Raw genomic sequence first — 18,229 nt, 5'->3', positions numbered from 1 at the left:
AGCAATAACAAAGAGGCTGGCATTTGAAAACAAAAAACCTCAAAGAAATCCACAAGAGCAAATAACATAAAATGGATTAAAAGACTAGGAACAGAAAAAGAATAAATAGGCTGTCTTTGCTAAAGAAAAGATTAAAAAAGGGGTGCCTGGGTGGCACAGCGGTTAAGCGTCTGCCTTCGGCTCAGGGCGTGATCCCGGCGTTATGGGATCGAGCCCCACATCAGGCTCCTCTGGTATGAGCCTGCTTCTTCCTCTCCCACTCCCCCTGCTTGTGTTCCCTCTCTCGCTGGCTGTCTCTATCTCTGTCGAATGAATAAATAAAATCTTTAAAAAAAAAAAAAGATTAAAAAAAAAAGCTTGCTTATAAATTATATTCACCTTTGATTTTATTTAGGTTGGTTTATATAATTTTCAAAGGTCAATTCAAATTTAGCATATGGGTTTTAATCTTTAGTACTTATGGTGGCTTTTTCTCTAAAAGCTTAACTTCAAAAGGTGAAGAAGGAACACCCTAGTCAGACAAAGGTCTTAATCAACTTCTGTAAAGAAATACTACACACCCTTCAACTGCCAGCACAGAACGTTATTAAATGATAGGAATAAATATTTTCCTTAAAGTATATTTCAAAATTGCATTTTTTAATTGGAAAGCTCTTACCAATGTTAAAGTTTTTTTATAGGAGAAAACCCTGAAATAAGTTAACTTTACCATCTAACATCATGTCCAAATACAATAGCCGCTAGTCATTTTTGGCTACTGAGCACTTGAAATATGGCTAGTCTGAATTTAGACATGCTTTCAGTATACACTGGATTTTGAAGACTGAGTATACCCTCCCCAAAAGTTAAATGTCTGATTGATAAATACACATTTTAGATTTATATTTTATATTTATAAAAAGCATATGTACTTTATATCAACATACTTGGATATACTCATATTTTTGATAAAACTATATCACTATATTATATATAAATATTTATATATTCTATTTTATATTTAATTCTATTTTATATTTATATATTTATTTTTGTATTTTATGTTAAAATAACATTTTGGACAGATGGGTTAAATAAAATATATTATTTAATTTTACCTGTTCCCTTATATTTTTTTAAATGTACCTATTAGTATGTCTTAAATTACATATGTGGCTGCCACTATATTTTCACAGACAGCCATGGTCTAAGGCATTAAGCAAATTAGCAAAGAGTTAGAAATTAATTTCATAACTCAGGTCACCAATATTCTATGCAGATTAAATACCTTTAAATAATTCTTCCTGCCTAGAATCTCTGATAATTATTCTGTAAGAAGCGTCATTACAAAAATAAAATTCCATATACATACATATAGATGTATATATACAAAGACTGTATATGTGTATATATAGATATATATACAGACACAAGTTTATAGTTTTTTTTAAATGACTTATATAATAATTGCATCCACGTTTTCATTATAAGTTGTTTTAAAAAGGCCCAAATCTGTGTGCAAAATGCACTAATAGTTCCAAATCAGATTCATGGAAATAAGAAGTTAATAAACTACTATAAGACCATCAAAAAAAACCAAAAACAATAACCACCAAAAGTGAAAAGATAAAAACTGCTTCTCATATATATATATATATATATATATATATATATATATATATATATACACATCTACAAATACAAAGTATATATACATACTTACAAATGAAATACATTGTATATTATTCATATACAAATATATGAATGATTAATAATATTACAGGTACGATGGAAGTGTGTGAATGTATGAAATTACACATAATGTCAGCAATCAGAATAATTAGGGAGATACTAATGTTTACACGGTTCTTTCTTTAACATCAAATTTGTAAGATGAAGCACATAATAGAGATGATCAAGTAATTTCTTATGCCTCTGCAGGATCACTCAGAGCCAGGAGAGAATTTATAGCTCATTTAGTCCAATCTCCTCTTTTCACAGGGGAAAGAACTGAGACCCAGGACTGAAGAAAATGTCCCAAGGCACAGAGTAAGCCGTTTTCATTCATCTTAAATTACTGAAATACACACATACCAATAGGTAGTTTATAAAATGTCTATACTCTGCACAGGTCCTGTAAACAAACCATTACAGCTCCTTTCTCTGGAAATGGCCCTAGTCAAGGACTTTCCTTGGTAAAGTCATAGCTAGGAACTCATGTTTGAGTTTGGGCTGATTTAGCAAGGGATGAAGGCAGCCCTGACAGGGGAGGGAGAAGCAAGAAAGGGACGTCCAAATAAAAGTCAAGCAGCAAAGGGAAGCAGACAGAAAGTTCTATATTTCCATGTAGCCCACCCTTGCCTACACTGGGTCATCTAGTTGGTGTTATTTGAAAATTAGTAAAAGATCTCTTTCCCAGATCCTCTCCACTTTCTTAGGGAAGAAGCTTATAGGATTAAATAGCAGCAACACCCAGAGTAAATAAGGCACAAGACTGATTTTTTTATGGGGATCAGGAAAGACAGGGCCATGGGCATATACCTGGTAGGGCAGGTAGAATAACCAGGAAGTAGTCCAAAGGGGTGCAGGTCCAAGTCAGGAGTGCAGGGAAGAGAGAAGCAGGAAGCAGAAAGGAGGGAGTGGTTTGGCACCAATGCAAAGTTTACCTACTTCACAATGATGCCCATGCTGCCTATGGCAACACTGAAGAGAGAGCAGTAGGTACAAGGACACTAATCCTGGCCTTCAGGGAGCAGCAGGTAGAAGAAAACTCCGCAGGGTGATGATGACCAGTCTCCCTCCTCATTCATTGTAGGGAATCATGGCTCTTGGCACTGTGCTAGGCACCTTTTCTCATAGCTTCCACTCTTCATGCACCACTGCTCACTTCTTTGGAACTATCCAGCACCATGACTATAACTAGTGCTGTTCCTTTCTTTTTGTCTGGAAGGGACGGGTCTCACCCCCTTCCCCCTTCTCATCCTGCTGGAATGGCTGAAGACAGAATCAGCTAGCACTGTTGACTACAGTGTTCCAAAAAATAATATGAAAGCTAAACAGTTTGTATGACAGCTTCTCTCTGCAGCTTTTATAGTGCTTGCTGGAGTACTTTCTCTAGGAATACTTCTTCCTGACAGGCCACACTAGAGAGGCCATACAGAGACATTCCGGCAACAGTCAACTACCAGCAGTCTTTGCTGTACCTGCCCAACTATTTTCTCTTCAAGTTAATCAACCTCCCTTTCTGCCCTCAGCCCATGTTCTTCAACCTCTTTCTTCCTCCACTTACCATCTCTTCCTTCTCTTTGCTGAGTTCTTCTAAGCCCACACTGGTTCCCTTCTCCACCATGCCAGAGAAAGTCTTTAACTATGAACCCAACTCAAATCCTCATCTCACTTGACCTTTGACTAAGCTCCCCTTCCTTAACTGCTCAGCAAACACTGCACTTTTGAAGCTTTTCTAATTTCTTTGTTAGCTCCTCTTTCTCTGTGCCTACATCTCATGTATCAGTGATCTACAAGGTTCTGACCTTGGTCGTCTTCTACTGCACTTCACTCGCCTGTCTAGGTGATTTAATCCACTCTGTGGCTTCAACCCACAGCCGTGTGCCAATTAATTCTGAAGTCCAGAATTAAACAGCTCTCCGGAGATCATAGTAGGGAGATGGAAATATAGACCTGGTGCTCTGGAGGAGTGTTTAAATTCCCATTTTCCTATTGTAATCTTCACCTGGATGTCCCACAGGCACTTCAGAGTCAGCACATCTAAAACAGAACCAATCTCTCTCCATCTGCATCCCCAAATCATCCTCCCACCCCGTGGCTCCTATGTTAATCACCAGCACAAAATCCACTGAATGGTCCCAACTGGAAACTTGACTTCTATCCCATCTTTGACAGCCAGTCTCCAAGTTCTCACCATTCTACCTCCTAAAAAAGTTATTAAATACATCTTCTCTTTTCTATGTTGACAGCCAGAACTTAGTCTAGGCCTTCAGAGGCAACGCTATGCCTGTATCTGCCCACTCCAATCTTCCATACCATGGTCTGAACTATTACTATAATATGCAGATCTAATCATGCTGCCCCCCCCCACTCCAAATGCTTTAATTGCATTCTCTTGCCACTAGAGAAATTCCAAACTTCTTGGCAAAAAACCCAAATGCAAAATTCAAAATTTTACTATATTCCACACTGAACTATTTCTTCTGGCCATTTCAGAATGCTAGAGCTTTCCTGAATATACTATGCCAAGACTCTGTGAAGTTTCCTTCCCTTGAAATGCCCTCCCCTCCTTTGTCCAATTGGCCAACTTACTTCTTACTTCAAGCCTCTCCTCAAATGTTACCACCTCAGTGAAGGCTTTCCTAACTGAACACCCACCGTTCCACACCCAGGGAGTTCCCACTCCTGTCCACAACTACAGTCCTTAACTGCCCCATGCAGGTGGTACCCTGCACTCCCATTGCTCTCCCGCACTGAGCTAATTACATCTGCATCTCCTGCACTACACTGCAAGTCCCTTCAGGGCAGGGACTCTAACTGGTTCATCTTTGCCTCCTTACACGTAGCACAGTAACTGAAACACAGTAGGCCTTTAGTAAATATGCTCTGGACAAAAGGCAATAATTATGTGCTACCGCTCACTGAGCACTTGACATGTGGAAGCACTTAACACCATTATCTCACGTGTGGACACAGCCACCAGGAAAGGGATACCACCCCCATTTAGCAAGTAAGGGGAAAAAAAGATTAGAAAGGTAAAATAATTTGCCCAAACTGGTAAACTTAGGTCTGCTTTTGATGCCCGAGCTCCTGTTTTTAACCACTCCATTCTACTCCTGGATGAAACAGATTGGATAATGGGCTCCATTTCTATAAATTGTTTCTCTCTCCTAGTCCTAGGCTCAGGTGCTGTGTTAGTCCTAAATCCATTACCATCATGGTTCTTGTGCACAACAAAACCTTGGTGACGGATTTCTGGTGGCTGTAAGGTTCCCACCAATAAGGAGAGGGAGCACCATTTATTACAATTATCTCCTTGGTCTCTGGCTTATGGTGTATTTCTCCAGAAACAGGCAGAGAAGGCTAGATTTCTCCCAAGTACCATTAGGTTTCAGACATTGGTGTCCATGCCCTATTCTGGGAACAGAGCAGTGGGTGTGAGAGATCATGAGGGTAGCAAGTGATGGAATGGATTTTAATGTGTGCTCTGGGAAGTGGCTGCAATGCTCTGTAGTCTCTCCTTGTACAAATACTCTCACCATCAGAATGACAGGACCTTTCCACTCCCAAATCTAGACTCTCAGGATTAACAATATACCATTATGTACGTGTTCAGTGATCCATTCCTGAACACATGTACCTTGTGCTTCCCACCCCACAGTACTGAAATGTATTCAGTTATCCTTTTTCAGGCATTCTCTTACAATTCTACATCTTTTCTGTTAAATGTATTCTAAAATTGACCTCTTTAATTTTCTTGAATTCTAATCACTTTTTAATATCAGTCCTCTGTTTTCTAATACCTCCACCACCTCCGTGACTATCCAGCACATAACTGAAACCAGTCTTGTGCCTTAGCCTGATGAATACATTTAATTCTCTCAACTCAAGGATGATCAAACTTGCCCAAGGTCACTCGGCTAATAAGGACACACAGGTACGTTGGGCTCCAGACACGAGGACTGTTTGCCAGTATTTTCTCTGTAACGTGAATACTGTGTTGGGAACGCTCTCTCTCTCTCTCTCCTTTCAACCCTTTTCACCTGCCAAATTCCTATTGGTCTTTTAAGGCTTAACTCTGGGGTTACCTCCTTCATGAATCTTCTCAGGTTTTCTGTTTGTGCTCTTTCTCATTCTATTGTCTGGGTGGGATGCCTTGGTCCTGGGTTTCATCTCCTCCCTGCTTTCACTGAAATGTAATTGTCAGCGGACTCTTCCGTCTCCCTTACTAGTCTGTAAGTTCCTCCAGGGCAGGGCAGGGTGTGGGTCTTGTCTTGGGATTCCCAGTAGTAAGTACACAGTGTGTAATACACAGCATACACACAACAAATGCCTGCTGAGTACTGAGTAGTGACCCCAATCCTCTGCTTGGGCCAAAGGCCTGAATGATGTCATCTGACTTAGCAGGAAAGACTTCTCATCATGAGCAATGCAATTTTCTCAGCTTTTCATGAAGTCACTGTCTCACTAAAGTTTATACGGGGACAAATAGTTGCTATTAGTTGAGGAACTACCACTTCTCAGACACTGAGATGTATGTTTCATGCACATTATGCTCATCCTGAAAATACTGCCAAGTCGACATCATCCTCATGCTATGGTTCAAAGTCGAAATCAGTTACCCTAAGTATCTGGCCTGCAGTCATATAGAAGGAAGATTTTTAAAAGCATTATAAAATGCCCTATTATGTATAGTCATCCCTGTTCTGGAGAGACTCATTAGTATTTGAAATTACTTACACACACACAGAACATTAATTTAGATGCTGGAGTAGTGAAAACATGGTTCACTAGCATTTATAGCAGTTCAAGACACTTCTACCATACGCATTATCTAGGGTAAACCATGCCTGTAGTCTTAATTTTCTTATAAGCAGGGATTATAATACCTACTTACTTCAAAGGGGGTTGAATATAAAAAAGAGATCATGTTTGCCAAAATGCTTTGTTAAAGAAGTGGGCAGAGTCCCATCTTAGAGCACTCTGATGGGTAGAGTTCAGTGCCGTGTTTCTCAGAGTGGTGGAATCAGAGCCACCTGAGGTGGTAAGAGCAGATGAGAGAAGCCAGACTGGAAGTCCACATTTAACAAGTTCCCAGATGATTCTACTGGACACAAAGGTTTGATAAATACCAGGTTAGGACAATGCTTCTCAAGCTTTAATATACACATGACTCACTTGCAGATCTTGTTAAAATGCAGATTTGAATTCAGTGGGCCTGAGAGGGGGCGCGTGAGGGCAGGTTGAGATATTGCATGTCTAACAAGCTCCCAGGGGAAGTCAATGTTGCTGGTCTATGGATCACATTTGAGTGGCAGGGGGCTGGAAGATCTATCCCCACTGGAACAAATTAGCTTTGCTTTGTTTCTGGACCACAGATTGAATCTCCCAGCCTCAGAGAGTATTCCAGAAAGCCCAAGCTCTTAGTATTGCTACAAAACACTTGAACTACTTGAAACCAAATTGGAACACATTCCCTATCTTTTTCAGCAGTACCATTCTTTTCAGATACAGATAGCACATATGTTTAGCATGTAAAAGAATAATTTACTGCTATTACTTGAGTTATATTTAATGTGAAAAGCATGTGAATACATTATTTCTAATTCCAACTACAACCCCACAAGGTGGATATTCTTGCTCGATAGATAAGAAAATGATGACATAGAGAGTGTAAGTTACTTGCTCAAAGTCATATGGCTAGTTAGGTGTTGCAGCTAGGGTTCCAATCCTGTTGTTTTGAAGCCCAAAGCCTATGTGCCCTCTGTACATCTTCCACGATGCTAGGTATGATTTTGGTACAAAATGTGACGGCTTAGGAAAAAAATGGGAAAAAATATTTTCTCCTGTATCTGTCTTCAAGTTCAAGGCTTTGCTAAGGCAGATTCTAGATGGGGGAGAGGATGGAGATAAGGTTAATTAATTAGTGATCTGTAATGCCTCATGAACAAAAACACGCAGATAGCATCTTTGACTATGGTTCCCATAAATCTATTAGTGCAAATGGAATAAAAAGGACATCTGTGACCAGGGCACTGATCCTAAATGTTGCCACCTACCCTCAGGCTTCTAGCCATGGAACTCAACCAATAAAAAGGAAAAGTTCTTTCTGATCCTTGTGGTCTAACAACTTTCCCACCTTCTCTTATATGAGGTTTCTGTAGCTCTAAATTTCACACCAACTCAGGCTGACCCTACCAGTTAACCACACTTCCCTGCATCCAATAAAATTGCCTGCACCTGAAAAAAAAAAGTATACCGTTTAGTCAAATACATTCAAAGTGCGACAGTTTTGAAGATTTTCTTTTGAGCAACAAAATTTCCTGTATCTGTCACAAGGTTGACATGGAGAGAAACGCAGGACAATAAAGATGGTCATGGAAATCAGTCAGATACTCAAGTGTACCAAATTGAGGAAAGACAGCTATGAAATAAACTGTCTAGGCATTTACCATCCAGTGCCTTCACCATTTAATGATCCATGGGTGGAGAATCCACAGTCAGTTTTTTTAACCTCGGCTTGTTCAACCGTTGTTTTTTAAATACTCATCTTTAATAATAGAATTGTCTACCTGTACTGTGCAAAATGGTCCAATTAGAAAGCCACACCTCCAGTAATTAAATATATACATAGCAGTTAAACCGAAACAGCGATGTTTGAACTATTAAGAATTATAAACTGATTTTGCCCCTATGGTATTCTCTACACAGGATATTTCAAGAATAAAGGTGAAACCTAAAAAGAAAACTCACTAAAAAGTATTTTTAGACTGTGTATGTGGTTTAAATAGACGGTAAGAAACTGAGTCTGGAGCATTGATCTCCAACTAATAAGCATTTCCTATTTCACTCCCTAACCCCCAGGAACAGTTCAGATCTCAGAAAATCTAAACTAAAGGTCCACAGAAATCAATTCGAGATTTTTCTGGAGACACTTTACTGAAGTGTTTGGACATGAACACGTTTGCAGTGAGTCATAATTTATAGGACTTTAATGGCCAGTGCCTTATGTGCCTTTCTTCCTATACTCAATATCATTCTCAAACCAGCTGGTGATATATTTTCCAGGCCCTAATAATTTTTATTAAGTTACCAGATCTCAGTTTCTAAGGCTGCTACCCAGCACCTTTTCTCGTGCTGATTGTTTTATGCTATCTAAACAGAAATGAACCTGATTCTCTTTCTAAATTGTAAATCTCCCAACCAGGCAGTTAATGCCTTTTCCCAGCAAAAGGGCATAGTACTTTTGAGACCCCCAAAGAGAAGATGAGGGGTCTTGGGGACACTCCAAAAAAAAAAAAAAAAAAAAACTGTGGGAAAGGTTAATAGAAGTAGAGGGGGGCCTCTGGGCAAAGGCAGACATAATAACAGGATATATTCGCTTCTAGAGGAAGCAGGAGCTGCAATAGCCCGAGGGCAGGAAAGGCGGAGTCAGCAGCGCCCTAAGGAAACGAGTCAGGGTTTGCAGCGACCTGGCCCGCTTAGGGACTCCTGCTCCAGTCGGGTCCTAGGCTAGTGAGAACCTCGCCTGCGGGAAACCAAGCGCAGGCCTCCTGGCACTAGTGGTTATAAAGAGGCACCCATCTGCTCCCTGCCACCTCCGCCAAAGGTGGGCAATGGGGTGAGGAGAAAAAGCAAACACCAGGCGCCGGGGCAGGTGAACTTGTCAACAAGTCAGTCCCTGCCCCGAAGGGACCTCGGGGTCCCGGAGCCGGAACAGCTGGGAAGGCGAGGCACGGCGTGGGTAGAGTGGGCGGGCGTGGGTGGGGGTGCCGCGGGCGCCTAGGCTAGAGATGCGGCCGGCGCCCGGAACGCTTCCCTCCCGCTCCCCGGGGCTGACGCACGCTCTCATGGCGCGCGCATCCTCCAGACCTGCCCAGGCCTGAGAGAGGAGGCGGGGGAGGGGAAGGGGCTGTGGCAGTTCCCACACGGGGACCAGGGACCGGAGAAAGCGACCCGCCTGTCACCCGCCGCCCGCGGAGGGCATAGTTAGCGGCCCCAGGCTGGCGCCCCGACCGCCGCGGTTGCCGGGCGTCTCCCGCTGCAGCCTGCAGCCCGCCCGGCGCGCCCCCGCCCCGACCCCGGAGGGCAGGTACCTCGGAGCCCCGGCCCCCAGGAGCCTCCTGGCCGCGGTCTGAGCGTCCCTCCAGCTCCCTCATCCGACGTCAGCGTCAGCAGAAGGCGAGGGAAGGGGGCGGGGGGAGCGCAGGAACCGGCCCTTCCTGCGGCGGTCGCCGCCAGCCGGAATAGCAGCCGGCGGAGCCCGTGCGCGCCGCAGCGCAGCGCAGCGGCCGGGGGGAGCGGACGGCTTCGCCTCCCCGCAAACGCCCGCGGCCCAGGCGCCGCCGCCTCCCCTCCCTTCGTCTCTCCTCAGGAGACGCCCGGCGGGGCGACCCCTCCCAGCAGGACCCGGGCACCCTGAGGAGCGAAGGGGCGAAGGCCTCACCTTTTGGGGGGCGGGTCCGGGATGGGGGGAGTGAGCCTCCCACTCTCTCCTCCCTGGGGACTTTCCTCGACCCCCATCTCCTGGGGTATCCCCCGCTTCGATCTGCCGCCCAGGATGACCCCGCCCCTGCTCTCCCGCAGGTGTTCCACGTGTCCATAGCATTTACGTCACAATGACCTGGCCGACAGGTGGGAGCCGCCGCGAGCGCTCCAGGGTTCCCTCCGTGCTGTGCGTGATGAGTCCTCCTTGCTTCCACGTAAGATTTCTGCGGCTTTTGGAGACAGGAGACTTCATGACTTCAGTGTTAAGAAAAGTTACAGAGGCCTGTATTTGGAAATCAACTTGGAGCTTAAAGGAAAAAGCCTGTGTGAAAAAAAAAAATTGTGTACGTATATGTATATATATATTTTATTCCCATACAGTCATATATCTTTTAATCTTAAATTATTGACACTTATAGTAATTTTATCTTCTCATCAAGAAAAAAACCAAACTCTTGCTTTTAGAGCACCTGTGGTGATCGCACAAAGAGAAGGTGTTGGAATAGGAGCTTCCTAAAATTATCTGGGCAAAAAAGCAATCCCAATGTGCTATGACTCAATCCCTGATTATGTTACATATTTATCAATAAGTTCATAGAATAGTCACTGGTTGAAACAATTTAACAGAGTGGAATGAAAGATGGTTATTGAGCAATGATGCAAACAAATTTGAAATCCACAGCTAATATGAATGGGCTGCTTGCTATGTGCCAGGCATATGCTGTATACTTTACATTTAATTCTTACTGTAACCCAGTGCTGTAGGTAAAGTTATTATCCCTATTTTACAGATGAAGACACTGCCCAGACTGCCTTTGAGGCATTTAGCTAATAGGATATTGAGCAGGGGTTTGAATCCAGGGTTGTCTGAACCATGAGAGGTTTAGCTTAATATCAAGATAGAAAGGTGCCTAGCCAAGATGGAGAGAGGAAAAAGTATAGGTGTTATTGACATTTTAATAGAAAGTTTGTAAGATGGTACAGCTCCAGAAATTTACATAACCTTACAAGTTGACATTATTCTTTGGATATATTCTTTGGGGATTTTGTTTGTCATAGTTGCATTTTAGCCTATTGTAGTATGGCACAAAATACAAAGCTGAGCCAAGATCAAGTCCTTAATAAATGTTTACAAATAATTAATATGGTCTACAAAAGAGGAACTTGTTGAAAAGCTGAGATTCAAGACAAAGTTTGGAAGAGAAAAACATTGCTCCTATATATTTGGCTTTTATAAGAAGCATTCAAGGTGACCTGTTAACAACACAAGCCAAATTATTTTTGCTCTTTGTAAGAAGGAAAAAAGGAAAATACAAAACCCTTTAAAATGAGCAACAAAGGCTTCTTTGCAAATGAAAGACAATTAAAATATTTTGTTTTAAAATATTTGATTCTAAGAACTATTACCTAATGTATAAAAATCAGGATTTAAAAAGAAAAATCATTTTTTAACAGAATGAAATGCTATTTCTTTTTTTTTTTTTTTAAGATTTTATTTATTTATCCGACAGAGATAGAGACAGCCAGCGAGAGAGGGAACACAAGCAGGGGGAGTGGGAGAGGAAGAAGCAGGCTCATAGCAGAGGAGCCTGATGTGAGGCTCGATCCCATAACGCCGGGATCACGCCCTGAGCCGAAGGCAGACGCTTAACCGCTGTGCCACCCAGGTGCCCCTGAAATGCTATTTCTAATATAGTAGGTACTCCATGAATGTTGGGCGAATGTATCAATCAGTTGTTTGAAATGCTGAGAAATAGATCACAAAATTTCCTGACTGTAATGTTCTCCTTTCCACCAGTGGTGATTTACTAGTTATATGAAAATGTATTAGGAACCCTATTTATCAAAAGCTGGCTTTTTGGAAGATACTTAAATTTGTTACAAGAGAGCCAGTAGAATGGCAGGTTGATGGTGTGTTCACAATATCTCCTCAAAATGCAGATAACTGGAACACAAGCACAAGGGGAAGTGAGCAAGAAAACTGATTTATGTAACTAATTACTCAGGTTTCCTTTTACTTTTCTAAAGGCCAGGGTGAAAACTTGAGCCATGAGTCAAACAATCTATCATGGACGCTGAAAGTGGCTTCAAAGACAGTGTCTAAAAGTGAACAGATATGTGATACAAGCCCTATCTGGTCAACACAGCACTGAAATTCCTTGAGCTCCCAGACAGTTTAAGATAAATCTTTAAATGACTTTTTATCATTATTAGTGTTGTCCTAACATTAGGATATTTCAGGAAGGAAATAATAAACTCATGCTCATTCTGCATCACCACAATGAAGGCTTTTTCCATTTAAAAAATTGCTCCAGCTATGAACTTTTGTTTGTTTCTGGATATCAAGTTGTTTCAGTCTTACAAAGCACCCACAGGGTGTTGAAAACCTGAAACAATTTCTTTTTTTTTTTTTTAAGATTTTATTTATTAGAGAGAGAGAGGGAGAAGCAGACTCCCCACTGAGCAGAGAACCCTATTCGGGGTTTGATGTGGGGCTCAATCCCAGAACCCTGGGATCATGACCTGAGCTGAAGACAGACGCTTAACAGACTGAGCCACCCAGGCGCCCCGAGAACCTGAAACAATTTCTAAGAAGAGAATGGTTATTGAATGATGGGATCTGAAATTAAGGAAGTTATACAGTAATGTACATTTTCCAGAATGTAACAGATGACAAGAAAACTTTTCCACAGAAAAAATCATTACATATTTAACTTAATGATTTTTCGAGGGGTTCCGAGTTTCAAGATGTGCTAATAGAACCACAAGAATTAGGAATTGTGTTAGGCTGTCATTAACAGAGACCCAAAATAGCAGTGGATTAAATGAGGTAAAGGTTTATTTTTTCTCACATCAAGGAAATTGGAAAGTAGTCTAGAGCTGATACGGCTTCTGATATGTCATCAGAGTGTTGCTCTCCTCTCCTTCTGTTTCACCATTCTAAGCAAAGCAATATTGCTTAAAGTTAAAATCTAGGCAAGGATGTGGAGAAGTAGAAAACTTCACACATTACTGGTGGGAATGTAAAATGATGCAGCAGCTTTGGAAAACAGTCCACCAGTTCCTTAAATGAAGCATAGAGATAACAGATGGCCCAGCAATTCCACCCCAAGGTATATATCCAAGAGAAATGAAGACCTATGTCCACATAAAAACTTGCACACAAATATCTATGGCAGCATTATTCAAAATAGTCAAAAGGTGGAAACAACCCAACTGTTCATCAGTGGATGAATGAGTAACCAAAATGTATTATATCCATATAATGGAATATTATTGGTCTGTGAAAAGGAATGAAATACTGGTACATACCATAACTTGGACGAACCTTGAAAACGTGCTAATTGAGAAGAGCCAGCCACAAAAGTCCATATATTATATGATTCCATTTTTGTAAGTCTAGGATAGAGAAATATACAGAGACAGAAAGTAGATTAATGATCAATTAGGGCAAAAAAAAATACACAACACATATATGTATATCAACTCATTTGTATTAATGTATGAACATACTTAAACAAAATCTACATATAATACAATAATATATGTAGTATATGACATATATAATATAATAATAATACTATATTCAGTGGAATGTTGATATATATTTTTAAACACATTTTTAATGTTCTGAGTGCTCCTTATGCTCTCAGCCAACATGAGCAAGTGAGGCAGAATGCCTTGCTCGCTTTTGGTATGGGAACCATAATGAAATGAGTGCTTTACTATTCATCCAGACAGATAATTATGGTTTCCTACTGCTCTGAAATCCTTTTATTTTCTGACTCATCTTTGACAGCATCATATATACTTATGGTACCTGTATTAGAGTAAGATGCTAAGATAGAGCTGAAGCTATTATTATTATCAATGTATGTAATAAGAGCTATACATATAAATCTCTTCAAAGCTCAGCTCATTAGTAAGACAAAAATCACTTTTCCTTGAGTTGCTGGAAAATTGAAATTAGATAATCTGTAAGAATAAACTTTGGAAAAAAACCTGATGTTTTAAAAATTATTATTAAACTTAACTGTCTGATTTTTAGTAGTGATAGAAATTTAAAGAAAGCTTAAACTAAATTTTATTGGCAAAATGAAGTCATTTATTCCCTGTATTGTGTAATATTTAGAGAGGAATTAGATGTACTCAACTAAGTATCTTGACCAATTTGGGTTTAATTCTTGTCATCAGTTGTGTTCTCTCCTAGCAAAACAAAGCTTCTATTATACTCTCAGCAGCAATAGTTATGTCTTTAAGCAAATTTGTGTGCACATGTGAAAACAGAACAAATGTTTAATTAATAGCATTAACTTTTGTTAATTAAAATTAACTTCCTTTCCCTTCAAAATTAAGGCTTCAATGAAGAGAGGAGGTTTATTTTACACTGAAGAGTAAAACCAGTATACCAGCTTAGATTTCTGGGTAAATAACACTCTACCTCTTCACCCCCAGTATCATCCATTGGAACTTCTGCAAGAAAAGTGTTGGTGATAGCATCAAAGTGGGACATCTTATTCACTGTAGGTAGAAAACTTTGTCATGTGCCATCTGGTATAATCCTGCTTTTGACTGGGAACTGTGCTGGGTTTGGGCAAACCTCAGCCCAGAGTCCAGAGCTGTGCCTCTGGTCTCATATATGAGACTATGTTCCCTATAGCAGACATACAGCTAATGATCCCTGAAAGTGTCACTATGTTAAGGAACAGGATTTAATTGAAAGATTAGGATGGAACTTTCTAGGTCTTTGGTCTTCCTCTCCCCCTCTCCAGAGGGAAAGTTTTAAAAAATCACTATAAACCCTAGTGCAAATAGTTAAGGTAATTCAGGTGATGCATTGGCTAAACGTTTGGTTTAATCATGGGGTAAGAGGCTGAATTAGGACTATAAACCATATTTCCTGACTCCCAATCAGATGCACTTTTCCTCTCCTGGTTTTAACTCTGTCACTAACTTGCTTTGGCAGAGACTGTTAATCATTTACCAGTATTTATTCTCCCCCTTTCCCCAGAGTAGTATAAATTTCAGCTGAGCATACATTGTTGCCCAGCTGAAGACTGTATTTTCTAGCTTCCCCGTATGGTCATGTGACCAGGCTCTGGCCAATAGGATATGACCGAAAGACTCATATGTAACTTTTGGGTCATGCTTTTGAAAGGAACACACCCTCACCTTTGTCTTGCCCCTTTCCCACTAGTTGGATCACCTTTGGCTACAAGGGGAGGACGATATGTTGGGGATGGCAAGAAACTTACCACATGATTTGCCATACTGCTCTGGTCCTCCTGCTTGGGTTGTTTTATGAGAAGGAAATGAAGTTCAGTATTGTTTAAGCCACTATGTTTCTGGATATTATTACAACCCAACCTTTATCCTAAGTAATCCATCTACTCCATGATGTTGAATTAGATCTTCATTTTTCATGAAGTTTATATTCTAAAACAATGATTCTCAATCTGTGGGTCACAGGGCCTCAATCTGAGGGCCTTTGGTGTTAATATAAAGGATCATGGGATACAAATCTCTAACGAGTGAAGTCCGCAGACAAAAACCCCTCCTTAAGAAATAAAGATAGCAATTTTGAAAAAAACATATGATGTGATTGCAAAACAAAATCGTTAATTAATTTCTTGGAGTGTGGGTATGTTGGTAATGAATGATTTAGCTTTGTACATCTGAAAAATTCTATTTCACCTTTGTTTTTAAAGTATTTTTTCACTGATAAAGAACTTGAGTTGACTTTTTTGTTGTTGTTTTTTGAACTTTAAAGATGTTGCTCTGTTGTGTTCTAGCTTACATTGTTTCAGACATAAAATCTGTCATCTTTATCTTTGGTCCTCTTTGTCTTTATTTTCTTCTGGATGCTTTTTAAGATTTTTTTTTTTACTTTTAACTAGTTTTAAGAAGTTTGATTATGATGTCTTCAGTATTGTTTTTTCTTGAATTTTTGGCTTTGTTGAGCTTTTTGGTGCTGTGTGTTTCTCATTTAATTCAAATGGTGAAAAACTTCAGCCATACCCAGAATAACCAATACAATATTGAAGGAGAGAAACAAAGTCAAGGGGCTGACACCAATTGACTTCAAGACTTACTATGAAGCTACAGTAATCAAGATTGTGTGATACTTGCAAAAGAATACATAAATAGATTAATGGAACAGAATAGAGAACCCAGAAATAGACACCTGCAGATATAGTCATCTAAACTTAGATAAAGAAATATAGACAATTCAATGGAGAAAAAAGTCTTTTCAACAAATGGTATTGGAACACTGGATATCTACATGCCAAAAAATGCAGACCTCATATTTTTCACAATCATTAAGTCAAAGTGGATCATAGACCTAAATGTAAAACACAAAACTATAAAATTTCTAGAAAATGACATAGGAAAAAATTAGATAACTTTAGGTATGGCAGTGACTTATTAGATACAACCCCAAAGGCATACTCCATGAAAGAAAAAAAAAACCGGGTAAATTGGACCTCATTAAAATCCAACACTTCTGGCCTACAAAATATACTGTTAAGAGAGTGAGAAGACAAGCTACAGACTGGGAGAAAATATTTTCAGGAGGCAATTGATAAAAGACTGTTATCCAAAATATACAAAGAAATTATAAAACTCAACAAGAAGAAAATGAATAACTCAATAAATGGGCAAAAATTCTGAAGAGACCCCTCATCAATGATGATACACAGATAGCAAATAAGCATTTTAAAAAGAGGTTGAATATCATGTTATTTAAAAATTGCAAATTAAAACAATTAGATATCACTGCACACCTGTAAAAATGGCTAAAATCCAAAACACTGAAAATATCAAGTACTGGAGAGATGTGGAGCAAACGGAGTTCTCATTTGTTGCTCGTGGGAATGCAAAATGGTACAGCCACTTCGGAAGACAGTCTGACAGTTCCTTACAAAGCTAAACATGCTCTTACCATACGATCCTGCAATTGCTCTCCTTGGTATTTACCCAATGAGTTGAAAACATGTCCACACAAAAACCTGCGTATGGATGTTTATTGCAGCTTTATTTACAATTGCCCAAAATTGAGAGCAACCAAGATGTCCTTCAATAGGTGAATGGATAAACAAACTGGTATATCCATACAGTGGAATATTAATCCGTGTTAAAAAAATTTACTATCAAGCATGAAAAGACATGGAAGAACCTTAAAAGCATATTGCTAAATGAAAAAAGCCACAATGTATGATTCCAACTATATGACATTCTGGAAAAGGCAAAACTATAGGGACAGTTAAAAAAAAGAAAATCAGTTGTCAGGGGCGTGGGTGGAAGGAGGGAGAAAAATATTTTTTCCTAATATCCAATATCTTGAATGGCATTTTGTCTGTTTAAGTGCTTTTAAGAGGGAGTACAAATCCAGTACCTATTATTCCATCTTGATCAGAAGTCCCTCTATTAATGAATTAATAGTAACCTTGCATTGTGTATTTTCTTGATCAGTATGTATTACCTTTTTTTGTTGGGGAGAGTTTGGGAATTTTTTATATTGAAAAAGTGTCCTTATGAATAATCCAACTGAAAGGCCAGGGACAAATAATTCATAAAAGAAGCAATTAAAATAGTAAAAATGAAAAATAGACTATTCTACAATACATTTTTTCAACTTAAAATGTTTTCATCTATCATATTGGCAGATGTGGAAAACAGTGCTCAGGCTTGTTAAGGATATGGGAAACAGACACTGACATACTCTCACAAATGGAGGATAGAAGCAAAACTTTTACACACTTTTATGGAGGGAAATTTGGCAATACATACAAAATGTTAGTTGTACATACCTGTGACCTTGCATTTCTGCTTTTAGCATATTTTCCTTGAGGAAATAATTAGTTGAGTGTACAAAAATAAACGTGAAGATGAGCGTCAGAACACACTGTTTATAACGTTAAACCTTGAAAATAGGAAATTGTCCATTTAAAGGAAGGTTTAGTGAACTAAATTATATATTTAATACATTTACATATTGGAATGCTGACAGTCGTTAAAGAGAATGAGGTCAAGGTAT

The 18,229-nt window shown here is 39.7% G+C and overlaps 1 protein-coding gene across 15 annotated transcripts in view; it reads right to left on the bottom strand.

The window, feature by feature from the left end:
* The window catches only part of ICA1 (islet cell autoantigen 1), a 139,607-nt gene extending 129,325 nt beyond the window's left edge, over positions 1-10,282 (bottom strand). For 3 of the 15 annotated variants that reach the window (XM_087861039.1, XM_087861041.1, XM_087861046.1), the window contains exon 1: positions 10,151-10,281. The gene's annotated coding sequence lies outside the window, so the exon portion shown is untranslated. Of the gene's footprint in view, positions 1-9,800; positions 9,906-10,150 lie in introns of those variants that run through there. The other 12 variants (XM_045793166.2, XM_045793171.2, XM_087861043.1 and 9 more) reach the window with 8 other exon arrangements.
* Between the last annotated feature and the right edge of the window lie 7,947 nt (positions 10,283-18,229).

The sequence above is a fragment of the Ursus americanus genome, chromosome 3 (genome assembly GCF_024610735.1).
Source record: "Ursus americanus isolate L20-20 chromosome 3, mUrsAme1.1.p, whole genome shotgun sequence".
NCBI classification, from domain to species: Eukaryota; Metazoa; Chordata; class Mammalia; order Carnivora; family Ursidae; genus Ursus; species Ursus americanus.
Note: the sequence above shows the minus strand (reverse complement) of the source record. Positions and strands in the feature narration are given on the sequence as shown.